General features: G+C 44.1%; 1 protein-coding gene across 3 annotated transcripts in view; it reads right to left on the bottom strand.

Annotated features, from left to right (window-relative positions):
* RASGRF2 (Ras protein specific guanine nucleotide releasing factor 2) overlaps positions 1 to 18,977 on the bottom strand; it is a 296,181-nt gene that overhangs the window by 186,101 nt on the left and 91,103 nt on the right. The gene's annotated exons all lie outside the window — the stretch shown is intronic.

Raw genomic sequence — 18,977 nt, forward strand, 5'->3', positions numbered from 1 at the left:
TCGTTGCTGACCAAATTGTAAAAGGTTTCAAGGGCCAGTCCACGATGGTGGAGGGGATAAAATGTAGATTTTGAACGAACATCTACACTAATAGGCTTGAGGATAAGGGGAGATGAAGCAGGAATCTGTATGGACACAGGTGGAGAAATTGTTGGAGATATTGCAAAATGACGTAGTAGTGTTAGCTTCCGCATAAACCTGTTTAGATCCATAAATATTTCAAAACCGTCAGGGGGAGTAGTTGGGCAGAAGGAAAGGCCCTTGGAAAGTAAACTAGTCTCATCACTGTCCAGGTTATATTTGGATAGATTAAAGAGCTTTATTGTTTCTGTCTGTGTTTCTTTGGAAGAAGGGGGAAGCTTATGCCTGCCCCCTCTACATCCTCTGGCTCTTCCTCCAATTTTCTTTTTGATGTAGTCTTTTGGATTCTTGGAAAGAATGCAGTTATCGTTTGAGATTTTGGACTTTTTATAAGCGGCAGAAGGATATCTCGTGATTGGGAAATTGGAGTGATTGGAGGCATGGTAAACTGCGATGGGAGTCCTAAAAAAGATACTGTTGCTAGGGTGTTGTCAAGTATGGGTCCTAGACCATCCGTGGTGATGTTATGTGAATACGGCACAATTTGCGGACTGATATCCAGGGCCAGGTTATCATGTATAGATACATTCAACAAAGACTTTTCTCGTGCCCGGCACTTCGAGCATATCATTTGCGTTTTGCGGTCCATCAAGCGTTCCACTAGTACTTTTACCTTGCCTGCTATTGTAGTGTTTATGATCTCCTTGTGTTATGGCAGGAAGGAGGTGAAGGGAACAAGTGAGCCCTAATCTACCCACTGCCCTGTCCCTGCCTACTTGCAACGACCCGCCCTAGGCGACGGGGTACAACTTGGCGGCGGTCCCTACGCTGACTAAGTGCAAGGGGATACAAACAGGGAACAAGCAAGGGAAGGGGCAGTAGCCCACGGAACACCGTGAGGAAACGGAGTGGTGAACGAGCCAGTCAGGATCGGAATGTAGTGGAGTATACAAACGCAGAGCTCGGAGCAGGAAGCAAGCCAGGGGCAGAGCGAAGCAGGATAAGCGGGAACTGAAGCAAGGCAGAAGCAGGCTGGAGCAAGGCAGCAGTGGGGCCAGGAATCCAAGAAGAATAACAAGCAATGAGGAAGAGAAAACGGCAGGTATAAATGGACAGGGGGCGGAGCTAACTCCGACTGACCAGGCCGCGATAGGCTCTCCCACTCCTGAGCCTGCCACCCTGTTTGGTGGGAGCCGGTGTCAGTCTAAGAGGTCTGGCCTCAGGTGTCGACTGATTAATCCTGGGAGTATCCACAGACGTAGTGCCTGGCAGATCCTTTACAGTACTCCCCCTTTTATGAGGGGCCACCGGACCCTTACTAAGAGGACCCGGTTTAGTGGGGAAGAGAAGGTGGAACCTCCTGACCAATACCCCAGCGTGAACATCTCGAGCAGGTACCCAAGTCCTCTCCTCCGGCCTTATCCTCTCCAATGGACCAGGTACTGGAGGGAGCCCTGGATCATCCTACTGTCCACAATCTTGGCCACCTCAAATTCCACCCCCTCAGGGGTGAGAACGGGAACAGGAGGTTTCCTCGAGGGGGACCAGGACGGGGAGCAGCGTTTAAGGAGGGAGGCATGAAAGACGTCGTGTATGCGAAAAGATGGGGGCAACTCTAGTTGGAAGGAGACAGGGTTGAGGACTTCAATGACCTTATAAGGCCCAATAAATCGGGGAGCAAACTTCCTGGACGCGACCTTAAGGCGCAAGTTCCTAGACGACAACCACACCAGATCCCCGACGACAAACCGGGGATTAGCAGAACGTCTTCTATCAGCCTGAATCTTTTGTACGCTCTGGGACGCCTCTAGGTTCTTCTGAACCTGGGCCCAGACTGTGCACAGTTCCCGATGAACGTCCTCTACCTCGGGATTATTGGAACAACCAGGAGAAACGGAGGAGAACCTTGGATTAAACCCGAAATTACAGAAAAACGGGGAGACCCCTGACGAGTTACTGACCCGGTTATTCAGGGAAAATTCGGCGAGGGGAAGGAATGAGACCCAATCAAATTGACAGTCAGAGATGAAACACCTTAAATATTGTTCCAGGGATTGATTAGTCCTTTCCGTTTGACCATTAGTTTCGGGATGGAAGGCGGAGGAGAAGGACAGATCAATCTACAACTTTTTACAAAAAGCTCTCCAAAATAAGGAAACAAATTGTACCCCTCTGTCAGAAACTATATTGACTGGGGCCACATGGAGACGCAGAATGTGTTTAACAAACAAAGAAGCTAACGTCTTGGCGTTAGGTAGTTTCTTAAGGGGCACAAAGTGGCACATCTTGCTGAAGCGGTCTACTACCACCCACACCACCGACTTGCCCTGAGATGGAGGCAAATAGGTGATAAAATCCATGGAGATATGGGTCCAAGATCTCTGGGGAATGGGCAAAGAACGTAGTAAGACCGCAGGTCGGGACCTAGGGGTCTTGGACCTAGCACAAACCTCACAAGCGGCGACGTAAGCCCTAACGTCTTTAGGCAACCCAGGCCACCAATAGTTTCTGGTAATGAGGTGTTTGGTACCCAAGATGCCAGGATGACCAGATAGTACGGAGTCATGGTTTTCCCTGAGTACCCTTAGCCGGTATTGCAGGGGGACAAACAGCTTGTCCCCAGGGAGGTTCCCGGGAGCTGAACCTTGATCAGCCGCAATGTCAGAGGCTAAATCAGAATCAGTGGCAGAAACGATTATACCAGGGGGTAAAATACAAGCAGGATCCTTCTCAGAAGGAGGATTGGCCATGAAACTACGTGACAGTGCATCAGCCTTAATATTTTTGGACCCAGCCCTATAGGTAACCAAGAAGTTAAATCTGGTAAAGAATAGCGCCCATCGAGCTTGTCTAGGATTAAGCCTCCGGGCAGATTCTAGGAAAACCAGATTCTTGCGGTCAGTAAGGACCGTTACCTGGTGTCTGGCCCCCTCCAGGAAGTGACGCCACTCTTCAAAAGCCCATTTAATGGCTAAAAGTTCGCGGTTGCCAATATCATAGTTACTCTCCGTGGGCGAAAACTTCCTAGAGAAGTAAGCACAGGGGCGGAGATGGGTGAGGGAGCTGGTACCCTGGGACAAGACGGCCCCCACTCCCACCTCGGACGCGTCAACCTCCACAATAAATGGCTCCCTTTGGTTGGGCTGAACCAGCACGGGGGCCGAGATAAAGCACTTCTTGAGGGTCTCAAAAGCCTGGACGGCCTCAGGAGGCCAGTGGAGGACATCAGCACCCTTGCGAGTGAGGTCCGTAAGTGGCTTAGCGACGACCGAGAAGTTGGCAATAAATCTCCTGTAATAGTTAGCGAACCCCAAAAAACACTGTAGCGCCTTCACGGAAGCAGGTTGGACCCATTCCGCCACAGCCTGAACCTTGGCAGGGTCCATGCGGAATTCATGAGGAGTGAGGATTTGACCCAAAAATGGTATCTCCTGTACCCCAAACACACATTTTTCGGTTTTCGCAAACAGATTATTTTCCCGGAGGACCTGGAGGACCTTCCTGACATGCTCCACGTGGGAGGACCAGTCCTTGGAAAACACCAGTATGTCATCAAGGTACACTACAAGAAAATTTCCCAGGTAATCTCTCAGAATTTCATTAATAAAATTCTGGAAGACGGCAGGGGCATTACACAACCCAAAGGGCATGACCAGGTATTCGAAATGACCTTCGGGCGTGTTGAACGCAGTCTTCCACTCATCCCCCTCTTTGATGCGGATAAGGTTATATGCCCCCCGTAGATCGAACTTAGAGAACCATTGGGCCCCCTGAACCTGATTAAAAAGATCCGGAATCAAAGGAAGGGGATACTGGTTCCTTACTGTGACCTTATTCAAGTTCCGATAGTCAATGCACGGCCTAAGACCACCATCCTTCTTCCCCACGAAGAAGAAGCCAGCACCTACAGGAGAAGTCGAGGGGCGAATGAAACCCTTGGCCAGGTATTCTTGGATATACTCCCTCATAGCTTCATGTTCAGGACATGAAAGATTAAATATCCTACCCTTAGGAAGCTTAGCACCAGGTACCAAATCGATGGCGCAATCGTAATCTCTATGAGGGGGCAACACCTCGGAGGCCTCCTTAGAAAACACATCAGCGAAGTCCTGAACAAACTCAGGTAGCGTGTTTACCTCCTCACGGGGAGAAATAGAGTTAACCGAAAGACATGACGTCAGGCATTCACTACCCCATTTGGTGAGATCCCCAGTATTCCAATCAAACGTGGGATTATGCAGCTGCAACCAGGGAAGACCTAATACCAGATCGGACGATAATCCCTGCATCACCAGTACAGAGCACTGCTCCAAATGCATGGAGCCAACACGGAGTTCAAAAACAGGAGTATGCTGAGTAAAATAACCATTAGCAAGAGGAGTGGAGTCGATACCCACTACCGGGACAGGAGAAGGCAAATCAATAAAAGGCATTTTTAGAGACATAGCAAATTCCACAGACATGATATTAGCAGATGAGCCAGAATCCACGAAGGCACTGCCAGTGGCAGACCGGCCAGCAAACGAGACCTGAAAGGGAAGCAAAATTTTATTGCGTTTCATATTAACGGGAAATACCTGTGCGCCCAAGTGACCTCCCCGATGATCACTTAGGCGCGGAAGTTTTCCGGCTGCTTATTCTTGCGCCTGGGACAGGTGTTCAGTAGATGCTTGTCATCCCCACAATAGAAGCAGAGACCATTTTTCCTGCGGAACTCTCTACGTTGTCGAGGGGACATGGAGGCCCCGAGTTGCATAGGTACCTCCGAGTCTTCCGTGGAAGAACGAGGAGACGGGACCTCGGGGGGAATCGCAGGGAAGTCAGAGGGGAAAACATTAAAACGTTCAAGCTGACGTTCCCTGAGACGTCGGTCAAGTCGTACTGCTAGGGCCATAACCTGGTCTAGGGAGTCAGAAGAGGGGTAGCTAACAAGCAGATCCTTCAGGGCGTCAGATAAACCTAACCTAAACTGGCACCTTAGGGCCGGGTCGTTCCACCGAGAAGCTACGCACCACTTTCTAAAATCAGAAGAGTATTCCTCAACAGGTCTCCTACCCTGACGTAAGGTCACCAGCTGACTCTCGGCTAAGGCAGTCCTGTCAGTCTCGTCGTAAATGAGTCCGAGGGCAGAGAAAAAACGATCAACGGAGGAAAGTTCAGGGGCGTCAGGAGCAAAGGAGAAGGCCCACTCTTGGGGCCCTTCCTGGAGTCGGGATATAATGATACCCACCCGCTGGTTCTCGGAACCTGAGGAGTGAGGTTTTAGACGGAAGTAAAGTCTGCAACTCTCCCGGAAGGAGAGAAAAGTCTTACGGTCCCCTGAGAACCGGTCAGGTAACTTGAGGTCGGGTTCTAGAGGTGAGGTGAGGGGTACTACTATGGCAGCGTCAGACTGGTTGACCCTCTGAGCCAGGGCCTGGACCTGTAGGAAGAGGCCCTGCATCTGCTGGGTCAGGGTCTCAAGGGGGTCCATGATAGCGTCAGCGTAGGAGAAATGGTAGACTAGGTATGGGCTTGTTATTATGTTATGGCAGGAAGGAGGTGAAGGGAACAAGTGAGCCCTAATCTACCCACCGCCCTGTCCCTGCCTACTTGCAACGACCCGCCCTAGGCGACGGGGTACAACTTGACGGCGGTCCCTACGCTGACTAAGTGCAAGGGGATACAAACAGGGAACAAGCAAGGGAAGGGGCAGTAGCCCACGGAACACCGTGAGGAAACGGAGTGGTGAACGAGCCAGTCAGGATCGGAATGTAGTGGAGTATACAAACGCAGAGCACGGAGCAGGAAGCAAGCCAGGGGCAGAGCGAAGCAGGATAAGCGGGAACTGAAGCAAGGCAGAAGCATGGCAGAAGCAGGCTGGAGCAAGGCAGCAGTGGGGCCAGGAATCCAAGAAGAATAACAAGCAATGAGGAAGAGAAAACGGCAGGTATAAATGGACAGGGGGCGGAGCTAACTCCGACTGACCAGGCCGCGATAGGCTCTCCCACTCCTGAGCCTGCCACCCTGATTGGTGGGAGCCGGTGTCAGTCTAAGAGGTCTGGCCTCAGGTGTCGACTGATTAATCCTGGGAGTATCCACAGACGTAGTGCCTGGCAGATCCTTTACACCTTGACAACGCCCTATGTTTCCTATCTACATGTACTGGGTCATCGTTCTAAGTGTATGTATCTGATTCAACTTCTCATTTAACCTTGATATCGTGTTGTTATACAGTTTCATTATGTATTTCTTGAATCCTTGTTCACGCATTTAGTTTTTATTATATGAACGATGTGAAATTCTTGTCTCTCGCTATGGTTCTGACTGTCCCAATTTCACTATTTATTAACTGTCCATCCTTTAGATCATTTTAGCCACCTATTTGAGACTATTAATTCTATTTATTAAGTTGTTTGAAACTATTTATTAATATGTTGTTGTTGAACTCTGACCTGCTGTTTTGGCGGTTTTTTGACCAGGAGGCTGGTCTGAATTGGCCCAATTAAGTTGTCATCAACCCTGTGTGTGTATATATATGTGCCTATTTACTGTTTTTGTGACATGCCTGATGAAGACGCCGGTCCGGCGTTGAAACGCGTAGCATCCTTTGTATTATTGTTCATTAAATTATTATCATTTCATCTACCAAGCAGCGCCTTTTTTTACAATTTTATTCATTAGTAGTTGCTTATCCAGGCAACTACGCCTGCTTTCTGATGAATGGGCAAGGTAAGAAAGCAGGGAACCTCACTGAAGAGTTTTATGACCGATAATGGTAATTACTCATTTAATTGGTTTACCAACCAGACAAGGGCAAGGACTGATCTCTGGTGGCTATGTGGAGACAGGAAGGCCAAGTGGCAGGGAGGCTGTACACTGGTTCAGCTTCTGATGCCATTCCACTTGTTTTCAGTCCCTGAGTTTCAGAGAATGAGAAAAAGCCCTGGAGAATATCTGAATAGCTATAAGCGGTCTATCCCTGGAGGTTTCTTTGACCATAGAAACTAGGAGTACCCTGTGGGGTGCCAAATAAGTTTAAGGCCCGAAATCAGATTGCATCAGGCTTCAAGTATGTACATTTCTGGTGGTCTACGATAAATAAGAATATCGACTGGATTAATTATATTTATCACAATCAACAGAGATTTGTTAATTATACCAGAGATGCAATAAAGGGCATTGCAGATCAGTTGGGCCCTATATCTTTAATGACATGGAAAAATAGAATGGCCCTGGATAAGTTACTAGCAGAAAAAAGGGGGTGTTTGCAAAATGTTTGGTATCTTCTGTTGTATTTTTATTCCCAATAATACAGCTCCCGATGGTAGTTCAGTGTCCGAAGAGCTTGTGGAAACTCTGGAATAAATTACATCTTCACCTCATGGATTGAGGGGTAGTTTGTAAAATGGACTGGCCTTGTAACCTCTGTACTCATGACCATTGCCGTTCTTGCCAGTATATTGACTGTTTGTGGATGTGGTGCGATACCCTGCATAAGAGGATTGATCCAAAGGTTAATTGAGACCTCAGTGACAAAGACAATGTGCCAAGAGATTCAAAAGAAGAGTACCTGTCCTGGATATTTTACAGAACATTTCTTGATAAATTTACAACAGGGGGGATTGTTAGGAAAGCTTTATTATGAATGTATTCTTACGTCATGTAATAGATATTAAATGTACATGCACGCTTCTCAGAAAATGCTTTAGTTGACAAAAAGTTAAATATACTATGTATATGTAACTGCTGACCTGCCACTTGTCTCCTTGCCGCAAGAATAAAATGAAGCTCTATTGAGGTGAAAACTTTAATCATTATTGATAAGTATGGAAAATTCTTCTAACAGGCTCTGAACAGTGAGACCCCCACCAATCGCTAGAACGAAGCAGCTGAAGTGCTCGTGGGAGCGCTCAGCCGCTTCGTGTCTGTTCGGCTTTTTCCGGAAAGTCGATGTAGTGGTGTACGGGCTCATAGACTTTCTATTGAGTCCGTACACTGATACATATATTTCCGGAAAAAGCTGAACAGACACGAAGCAGCTCAGCGCTCACACGAGCGCTTCAACTGCTTCGTTCTAGCGATTGGTGGGGTTCTCAGTGCTTGGACCCCCACCAATCCAAACTTCTGACATGTCACTATGACATGTCAGAAGTTTGTCAAATGTTTAGCTACACTTTAAAAGTTTCCATTAACAAATGGCTAAAAATATTCTACCACCCCTTCTCCCATTAAAATCACATTTTTTTCACTCAATAACTGTCAAAGCACGAAAGTTCCACTTGTGTGTTGCACGAGTGAGCTTGGTATGGCTTCTTTTTCTCGATCTGTAATAAAAACATTAACATTTCTTTAATAGCTACAAACATCCACTTCATTTACAACAGAGGATCAAGAGAACTTGTATTAAAGTGTTGTCTTCTTTGGACAATTCCTTTTGTTAGATGGCCCTCCCCGTAAATAGGGTTTGTTCCTACACATTTTGACTCGGTCATCCCAAGTGGAATAGTAATACCCAGTTGTCAATTTAATCATACATTTCCAGGAGGAATAACAGAGGAACGTCACAATGCATTGTGCTAAGAAAATAAGCTCCAGAACTGTTATTTCAAAATATATCTACTGTATTTACTAAACAGACATGACAGGAGAGCTACAATGTTAGGCTATGTTCACAGAGAGTTTTTTGCAGGCAGAAAATTCTGCCTCAAAATTTAGTTTGGAATTTTAAGGCAGATTTTGATCTGCCTGCTCGCTGTTTGCTGCGTTTTTCACTTGCGCCAATTGAGCGCCACGGGCAAAAACACCTCAAAATACGCTTTCTCTGCCTCCCATTGATGTCAATGGGAGGTCAGAGACGTAAACGCTCGAAGATAGGGCATGTCGCTTCTTTTTCCCACGAGATGGTTTTTCTGCTCACGGTAAAAAAAACGCCTCCGCCTCCCATTGAAATCAATGGGAGGCATTTTCGGAAGTTTTTTGGTGCGTTTTCCGATGTGGTTTCCGCGTCAAAAAACGTGTAAAAAAACTCTGTGTGAACTGGGTTCAGACATGAATTTATCCTCCGTAGCCTTGTCTGAGGTAGTAGAGCCACCAGAGCTGACCTGAGTTAATATTATCAAACCCATGTTTTCCTTATTTGTATTCCTTCATATTGTTCCCCCTTCTTTACTCCTCTCTATATTGCTATGTAACCAGTGATTATGAATCTGCTACTGTTCCCTCGCTGGTATGACATTTTTAACCACTCACACTTCTAAATCACCATTTTAAAGGCTATGGACACCTTTGACATGGGAAAAACTATTTTTATATATGTTAGTAGTTACCTAGAATTTATAAAGTTGCAATCTTCATTCAGACCCCCTGATATGCAGTTTTCAACCTGCTCCTAGTTTCAGACTTTTTTCATGTTGAGGGGTCTCTCTCAGTAATACATAGTGGATGTAAGGTCTGACTGTATTAGCAGAGCCTCATTCCTGTACTGCTTTTCACTTTAACAGCCCATAAGAGATCTCTTCGCCCTTGTGCGGACACTGATACTCAGGAGTGTGCGATTCCCCCCTTCCTCTCTGCACAGCCTGCGCTGGGTTCTCTCCTTTCTCTCTACACTTGACAGCTTGTGTGATTCTCCCTTCTCCTCTGCTTTCCTCCCTATCAGCACACTGATGCTGTGCCCCCACTGAAGACTTGGTTACTTTACATCTTCTCCACACTGTGCCGCGTACAGCCTTCTCCCCCTCCCTGCTGCTATCTCAAACACTTAGGCTACATTTACACGACAGTTTAAAAAGGCTTTTTTGAACGGCCATCACACAGCCGATTTCAGAACAATGATGTTCTATGGGTGTCTTCACATGGACGTTTTTTTAACGGCCCGTGAATATTTGCCGTCAAGAAATAGGACATGTCCTATTTTTGGCCAGACGGCCCCCATAGAACTCAATGGATCTGTTTTTAATGGCCGTCAAAACATGTAACAACGGTTAAAAACAGATCTGTGAATTGGGGATTCAAGAGGCAAGGGAACTATCGGTGCCCTTGCTGGCCTTTGGCGGCGCGATGACGCTGAATGCCCTACACACTCACCGATGCAGCGCCATCTTCTTCAGGTGTCGTCTCTAGTCTTAACGGGTTCTGCGAAGGCGGCGCAATATCATAATGCCGCCTTCGTAGAACCCATGAAGACTATAGACCACTCCTGAAGAACGGCGCTGCATTGGTGAGTATGTAGGGCATTCAGCCGGAAGTTTATTAATAAATGTCGGTTATTGTTGCGCTCACTACAAGGGTAGTGTGGCGCTAGTATAGGGGGCATTGCACATAGTTATCAACTGTAGCGAATTTTCAGGGACTATCCATAATTTACAGAGACAGTCCCAAAAAATTACTACAGGGAGGGGGGGGCAAGGTGTGATGCTCTCTCCGGACAGGTGTATGTGTGGCATCATCTACATGGAGGCTTTGTGGCATCATCTACATCGGGGCTGTGTGGCATCATCAACAGGGAGGCTGTGTGGCATCCTCTACATCGGGGCTGTGTGGCATTCTCTACACCAGGGCTGTGTGGCATCATCTATAGGGAGGCTGTGTGGCATCATCTACAGGGAGGATGTGTGGCATCATCTACAGGGAGGATGTGTGGCATCATCTACAGGGAGGCTGTGTGGCATCATCTACAGGAAGGCTGTGTGGCATCATCTACAGGAAGGCTGTGTGGCATCATCTACAGGAAGGCTGTGTGGCATCATCTACAGGAAGGCTGTGTGGCATTATCTACAGTGAGGCTGTGTGGCATCATATACAGGGAGGCTGTGTGGCATCATATACAGGGAGGCTGTGTGGCATCATATACAGGGTGGCTGTGTGGCATCATATACAGGGAGGCTGTGTGGCATCATATACAGGGATGCTGCGTGGCATCATATACAGGGGGGCTGTGTGGCATTATGTACAGGGGGCTGTAAATAGTGTCTAGGTGAACATGTGACCTTCCTTTTGGTGTTTTCAGGGGGTTGGGACAAAAAAGCCTGGCAAATGAAATTCATCAATGGCCATGAAAGAGCCTGTTCACATCAGCATTGGCTTCTCGTTGAGTGGTTCCGTCTGAGGTTTCCGTTGGGAGAACCCCTCAAACGAAAGGCAAACGCGATTGTCTGCAGTATTGATTCCATAAAAAAAACAGAAACCTGACGGAATGGTGACAAACGGAAACCCATTAGCAAGGTTTCCGTCACCATTGATATCAATGGTGATGCAAATGGAAGCTAAGGTTTCCGTTTGCCTTTCCGTTGAGGGGTTCACCCGGCGGAAACCTCAGACTGAACCCCTCAACGGAAAGGCAACGCTGATGTGAACAGGCCCAAAAACGGACCAATTTTATTTCACGGTCGTGTGATTGTAGCCTGGAGAGAAGGAGAAGAGCAGAGAGAGCCGAAACAGCCAGAAAAATTTACAATTTTGTCTATTACAGGCTGTGTAAGAGTTATGACAATTACTTACATAGTAAATAGAAATAGCCTTCTTCCCTGCTTGTCAGGTAAGGAGCAGGGACTATATGACCAGCTGCCAGAAAGGACAGAGACTGATTCTCCTTAGAGCCCCTCCTCCAACAGCACAGATTAGCAGCAAAAGCAAAAGGGGACACGTGAAAGCAAACAATGATGAAAAAGGTAATTTTTTTTAGGCTAGAAACACTGGAGATTACTTTAAGGCTAAAAACAGCATTTCAGTACTTGGTATGAAAATGATTAATGGGATAATTACTTTCATTTTGCATTTGGGAAGCAAATGAACAATAAAAAAAACAATTCAGTGTAAAGGTTTCCATAGCCTTTAAATATTGCATATGGTAAACCCACATCAAATACAGGATATCCTGATTAGTATTGATTCAGCTTGGAAGCCTTAAGCCTTGAAATGTAGCTAGTAAGGCATGGCGTTCATTTCATTTAGAGACAGGCCAGGATGGAAATAATGTCACTAGTGATTTATGCACCATGTGTGGGGGAAGTGCCCGCTGCTTACCATCTGATGAAGGTTTTTTTTATCTTGTTATTTATTTACAGTCTATAAAAGTAATAAATGAAATACTCCTGTGCAAGGGTGATAGCACATGACAACAAAGATCGCATTAATCACAGCACGTCGCATGAAGGATTAACGAGATATAAAGACAAAAAGAAAAAAATGCATTTCAGACACATAAGCTGATTATAAAAGAGACTATTAAGCTATAGGTCAGAGGCTTGAGTACCAGACCCTCACCATTACACCACTGCTGTAAATATAATGGACACAACATTCATTGCTTAATAACCCAACTAACCGTAAGCTATGTTTTTGATTAGCCCAATTGAAGCCCATTAGTTCACGACTGTCAGGCTGGGTTCACACGACCTATTTTCAGACGTAAACGAGGCGTATTATGCCTCGTTTTACGTCTGAAAATATGGCTACAATACGTCGGCAAACATCTGCCCATTCATTTGAATGGGTTTGCCGACGTACTGTGCCGACGACGTGTCATTTACGCGTCCTCGTTTGACAGCTGTCAAACGACGACACGTAAATTGACTGCCTCGGCAAAGAAGTGCAGGGCACTTCTTTGCAACGTAATTTGAGCCGTTCTTCATTGAAGTCAATGAAGAGCAGCTCAAGATTACGGGCTCAAAGACGCCTCGCATAATGCGAGGAGGAGCTTTTACGTCTGAAACGACACAGCTGTTTTCTCCTGAAAACAGTCTGTCTTTTCAGACGTAAAAGACAGTTCTCGTGTGCACATACCCTCAGGGGTTTTGGTGCATACATTTTGAACCTTTTTTAACCTAAGATGTCTAAGGCCAGGTTCACACAGAGTAGTGGATTTATCTGTTATGTGGATGTATGGCATGTCATCGCTCCAGGAAAAGAAATACCGGCAGGGACCATCGGAGCTGAAGTGGCAGGGTATTTGACCACTCGGCAACATGTGACAGGTCTGTACGTCATAGAAAAGGGGGAGTATGGAGCAGCCTCATGTGCTGAGCCTGCTCCATATATAGTGGGGGTTGGCTGTATGTTACAGCCGACACCTCATTGCAAAGGCAGATAACTCTGATCCCAGCCGTTTATCCACTTAGATGCCGCGGTCAATTACAACCGCAGCATCTAAGCGGTTAGAAAAAGGGGCGGCTCCACTGTCCCCCTGCGACCCAATCGCGGGCTGCCAATGGTTGTCATGGCAGCCTGGGGGCCAAGACCTAATATAAGGCCCCGAGGTCTACCATCTTCCTGCTCCGGAACCAGGGCTTAATAAGGACTGGGTAATAGAACAATACATTGCAATACATAGGTATTGCAGTGTTTTGTACCATCGAGTGCTTGTTCAAATGCCCTAGAGGGACTAAAAAAAATAATAATAAATAAAAATAATGTGCAAAAAAAAAATCAGAGGTTCAAACATCCCTACTTTTCAACTTTTTTCCCCTAAAATAGAAAAAATAAAAAGTAAACATAATTGGTATCGCTGCGTCCATAAAAGTTTGATTTATTAAAATATTTAAAAAATTCACAATGCAAGAATTGCTGTTTTTTAGCCACCTCGTTTCCCAAAAACAATGGAATAAAAAGTGATTAAACAGTTGTATGTACCAATAGTACCAATAAAAAATAGTGTTTGCCCATCAAAAAACAAGCCCTTTCACAGATCTTAGAATATTGCAACACAAAATAACAAAAACATTATTCTTTGTAAAAGTAGTATATCATAAAAAACTTTTCCAGTTCCACCCCACAAAGAATTTTTTTTCAGTTACCAGTACATTATATACAAGTCCTTCTAAATTAATTAGAATATCATCAAAAAGTTAATTTATTTCAGTAATTGAATTCAAAAAGTGACTCATATTATATAGATTCATTACACAGTCATCTATTTCCAGCATTTTTTTTTTTTTAATGTTGATGATTATGGTTAACAGTTTAACTAAACGTTCAACAAACGTCTGACATTTTCTAATTTTATAGTCTCTAATTTTCCGAGACACTAAATTTTGGGTTTTCATGAACTGTTACCATAATCATCAACATTAAAAAAAAAAAATGCTGGAAATAGATCACTCTGTGTGTAATGAATCTATAATATATGAATTTCACTTTTTGAATTGAATTAGTGAAATACATTTTTTGATGATATTCTAATTCATTGAGAAGGACTAGTAGTACTTGGAATGGTGACATTAAAAACTACAAATTGTCTCACAAAAAACAAGCCCTCATACATTTATATCGACAGAGAATTTTTTTTTTTTTTTTATAGCCTTTGGAAAACAGGGAGGAAAAAAACTATAATGAAAAATGCAGCTCCAAAGGGTTAACAAGTGAGTCATGTTTATTTTTTTATTTGTAAAATTTCCTGCAGCTGTTTTTTATTCCTATGTACACCTTCGAAAGTGGTTTTATATATATATATATATATATATATATATATATATATTTTTTTTTTTTAATAAACTGTAATTACAAAGTTGCCCCAAAGACACACACATATATATATATATATATATATATATATATATATATATATGTATACACACATAAACATATATATATATATATATATATATATATATATATATATATATATATATATATATATATATATAAATGTGTATCAGTGTGTTTGGGGCAACTTTGTAATTACATTTTATTAAAAATAGTTTTTACTTTTTGAGATATAGCTGCTGCTTTGTATACAGGTCAATGGGACTGGCGGGTTCAGTGTTAGTGGGTCCTGCAGCTGTATCATTGGTTGAATCCTGTACCCGTCAGGTCCACGGGGCTGAATCCTGAAACCCATCAGGTTCGCTGAATCGTATACCCGTCAGGTCCGCGGGATTAACGGGTTCAGTGAAAGAGAGTCCAGAAATGTCTGTGACACGCAGGACCCACCTATTATCCATCACATCTTAGTTCATAACCGCTGTCAGTCCCGATGACCTGATGGATTCAGATCTCAGCGCAAGATACAGCTGCTCTGTATACAGGATACAAAGCAGCTGTATCTCAAAAAGTAAAAATAATTTTTTATAAAAACTAAATTAGAAAGTTGCACCAAACACACTGATAGACATTTTTATTTAGAAGTTGTACATAGACTTTAAACACTCAAACTACCCTTTTGAATGTCTCCATGGTACGGAGCAGTATGATTTGGAGTTCCTAAAAGAAGTATGTTTGAATCAAAAAAATGAAGGATATGGAACCAGTGCTTGATAATAAAAAAAGATGAAGTCTTCCAACTTTATTTAATTCCTTTAAAAATTCCAACTGCAAATGGGGATGATTGCAAAACAGTTAGCCTACGCGTTTCAGACGTATCCCACGTCCTCACTCATGGCCTGTTATAAATGCTACACCATACACCTAGCACTTATATCTGGTAAATTCTCTCAAAGGGATCCTCTGACTTATCCTCCCTGACCAGTAGGTAGCTGGGGTTAATGAAAAACCAGGTTTTAGACTCATTAACCTTTTTATTTAGACTCATAGAGAGTCCTGGGAAATACCCATTAACCTTAAGGGTATGTTCACACGTTATCAAAATAAGTCTGAAAATATGGAGCTGTTTTCAAGCGAAAACAGCTCCTGATTTTCAGACGTATTTTGCTAAGCATGTGAACATACCCTAACAACTCGCGTTTTTCGTGGCGTATTTTACGGCCGTTATTGGAGCTGTTTTTCAATGGAGTCAATGAAAAACAGCTCCAAAAACGTCCCAAGAAGTGTCCTGCACTTCTTTTTCACGTGGGTCTTTTTACGCGCCGTATTTTGACAGGGACGCGTAAAATTAAGCCTCGTGGGAACAGAACACCATGAATCCCATTGCAAGAAATGAGCAGATGTTTGGAAGCGTAATGGTGCCGTTTTTTCAGTCATAATTAGAGGCGTAAACGGCCCGAATTACATCTGAAACCACTGCGTGTGAACATACCCTAATTATGACCTGAGTAAAAACACACTCCCATTCACCTTACATTAGCCACCTCGTATCAGAGGAGGTTAGGAGATGTGCATACACACAGAAGTAGGGATAGACCCACAACTATATATATATATCTATATATATATATATATCTGTCAAGAGCATATAAGTGCAAGGGGTAATAAACAAACAAACTTGTTAAAAACACAAATAAACATAAAAACAACAATGGTAAATTTGGACACATTGATTCTCAAGATATTAGCTATATTAAAAAAATCTGAAAAATAGAGACCAATACATTTGCGCAAAATTATTTTTGAACATACAAGACAGTAATTGATGCATGATTATATATAAATAATGGATATGTGCCGATAAATTCAGATGCCCAAATTGAAAGACAAATTATATGTACCCACTGAACCAACAGACAGGATTACAAAGCAGACTGCGTTGTGTCCCATAACATTCTCTGTAATCTGAAAAACACTTCAGGCTATACTATATGGGAAAATAGACTCTGATCGCATATTTGTTACAGGCTGGGTAAAGTTTAAGACACCAACTTACCCCCATAATTTATCGGATCGACTACTCCATAGTTATTAGACAATACCGACGAGAAAATAGAGCTTATAGTCAAAAATTATAGAAATGTATAAATTTTATTACACAGAATAACACACATTTAAAAACACATGAAAATAAAGACTCTAGTACTAACACTGTGGTACATGGTTCAGCACGGAGACATAATAGTTAAACGTTATACTGGCATAGAATGCAGGCTATATGCACTGCCCACATAGATACTGCACTATCACATAAGATGGATTGTGTATTGATAGCCCATAGTGTCCTCAAAGTCTTATAAAGTTTAAAGGCAAGTGCCGGGTATAGGGAGGATCAGCAGGGGCCAAACAATTGTTAAAGTGGGCACTATAGCAATGCAAACTTACCCATTTAGAAGGGATGAAAAATATGTATGCACATCCGTGCAGGATCCACCACAGGGAACCCCAACGCGCGTTTCGCTGTTAATAGTTGCTTCCTCAGGATGTACCCCCTGAGGAAGCAACTATTAACAGCGAAACGCGCGTTGGGGTTCCCTGTGGTGGATCCTGCACGGATGTGCATACATATTTTTCATCCCTTCTAAATGGGTAAGTTTGCATTGCTATAGTGCCCACTTTAACAATTGTTTGGCCCCTGCTGATCCTCCCTATACCCGGCACTTGCCTTTAAACTTTATAAGACTTTGAGGACACTATGGGCTATCAATACACAATCCATCTTATGTGATAGTGCAGTATCTATGTGGGCAGTGCATATAGCCTGCATTCTATGCCAGTATAACGTTTAACTATTATGTCTCCGTGCTGAACCATGTACCACAGTGTTAGTACTAGAGTCTTTATTTTCATGTGTTTTTAAATGTGTGTTATTCTGTGTAATAAAATTTATATATTTCTATAATTTTTGACTATAAGCTCTATTTTCTCGTCGGTATTGTGTATACTATATGGCCTGCTGCAGCAGTTGTCTGGTCTGGGGTCTGAATTATTTTGTTTTCATTCTCTGTTATTGTGACATATATTATCAGTGGTCTGAATATATATTTCTGCAATACTATGCAGTCATGTGTGAACAAGGCCTTATGCAAGTATATTATCTAAATGTAGTAAGCAGAGGGGCTATTAAAATGTGCCAAATTACCTGCAGTTGCACTGCTCTGTTAACCGTATTGCTCCCTCTTGTACAAACTGTTATTAAATTTAGTGATGACTGGGAAATATTTATTGTTGAATGGCTTATGAAAAATGACGTTAATACTGCTCCAGCCCTGAATTGTCCAAAATGTGCTCCATTTTGCGAGATAAAAGATCTGGTCTTTAGACATTAATTAATTGATAAATATAAGGCCTCATTTACACGAGCGTATTATACGCGCGTGCGACGCGCGTGCTTTTCACGCGTGTCGTACGCACCTATAATAGTCTATGGGGCTGTTTAGACGATGCGTGAATTTTGCGCTGCGTGAGTGCGTTGCGTAAAACTCACGACATGTTCTATATTCTTGCGTTTTTCACGCAACACGCACCCATTGACTTCAATGGGTGCGTGAAAACAACGCATGCCACACTGACGGTCCTGCGTTGCATGCGCGAAAATCACGCAAGAGCTGTCAAACTCCTGAATGTAAACAGAAAAGCACCACGTGCTTTTCTGGTTACAAACATCCAAACGGAGTGTCAAATTCGAGATGATCGCACCGAACTTCACCGGGTTCGGCAAAACTCGTTTTGACCGAAACCGGTAAAAAATGTTCGGGTACGCGACGTCAGGAGACAGTCTCTGTCCACGGTGCTGAAAGCGTTAAACTGGTTCAGCACCATGGACAGTGACTTCCGCTCCGAAAATCCATGAACCTGTAAAACAAAAAAGACGTTCTGACTTACCGATAACTCCGGTCCGACCTCCCGGGATGACAGTTAAGTCCAAGTGACAGCTGCAGCCAATCACAGGCCAAGCACAGGCTGCAGCCAATCACAGGCCAAGCACAGGCTGCAGCCAATCACAGGCTGCAGCGGTCTCATGGACTGCGGCGTCATCCTGGGAGGTGGGGCCGGATGACGAGAGAGGGACGCGTCACCAAGGCAACGGCCGGGAGACCGGACTGGAGGAAGCAGGCAGTTCATGGTAAGTTTGAACATCTTTTTTTATTCACAGGTTGGTGTATATTGTGTTCGGCATTCACTGTCGAGGGTGCTGAAAGAGTTACTGCCGATCAGTTAGCTCTTTCAGCACCTTGGACAGTGACGGCCGTCGACTAGCCTCATCTCTATGATGGCGGCTGCGCGAAAATCACGCAGCCGCGCATCATACACGGATGACACACGGAGCTGCCAAGTGCCTTTTGCGCGCGCAAAACGCAGCGTTTTTTGCGCGC

The sequence above is a fragment of the Rhinoderma darwinii genome, chromosome 1 (assembly GCF_050947455.1).
Source record: "Rhinoderma darwinii isolate aRhiDar2 chromosome 1, aRhiDar2.hap1, whole genome shotgun sequence".
NCBI lineage: Eukaryota > Metazoa > Chordata > Amphibia > Anura > Rhinodermatidae > Rhinoderma > Rhinoderma darwinii.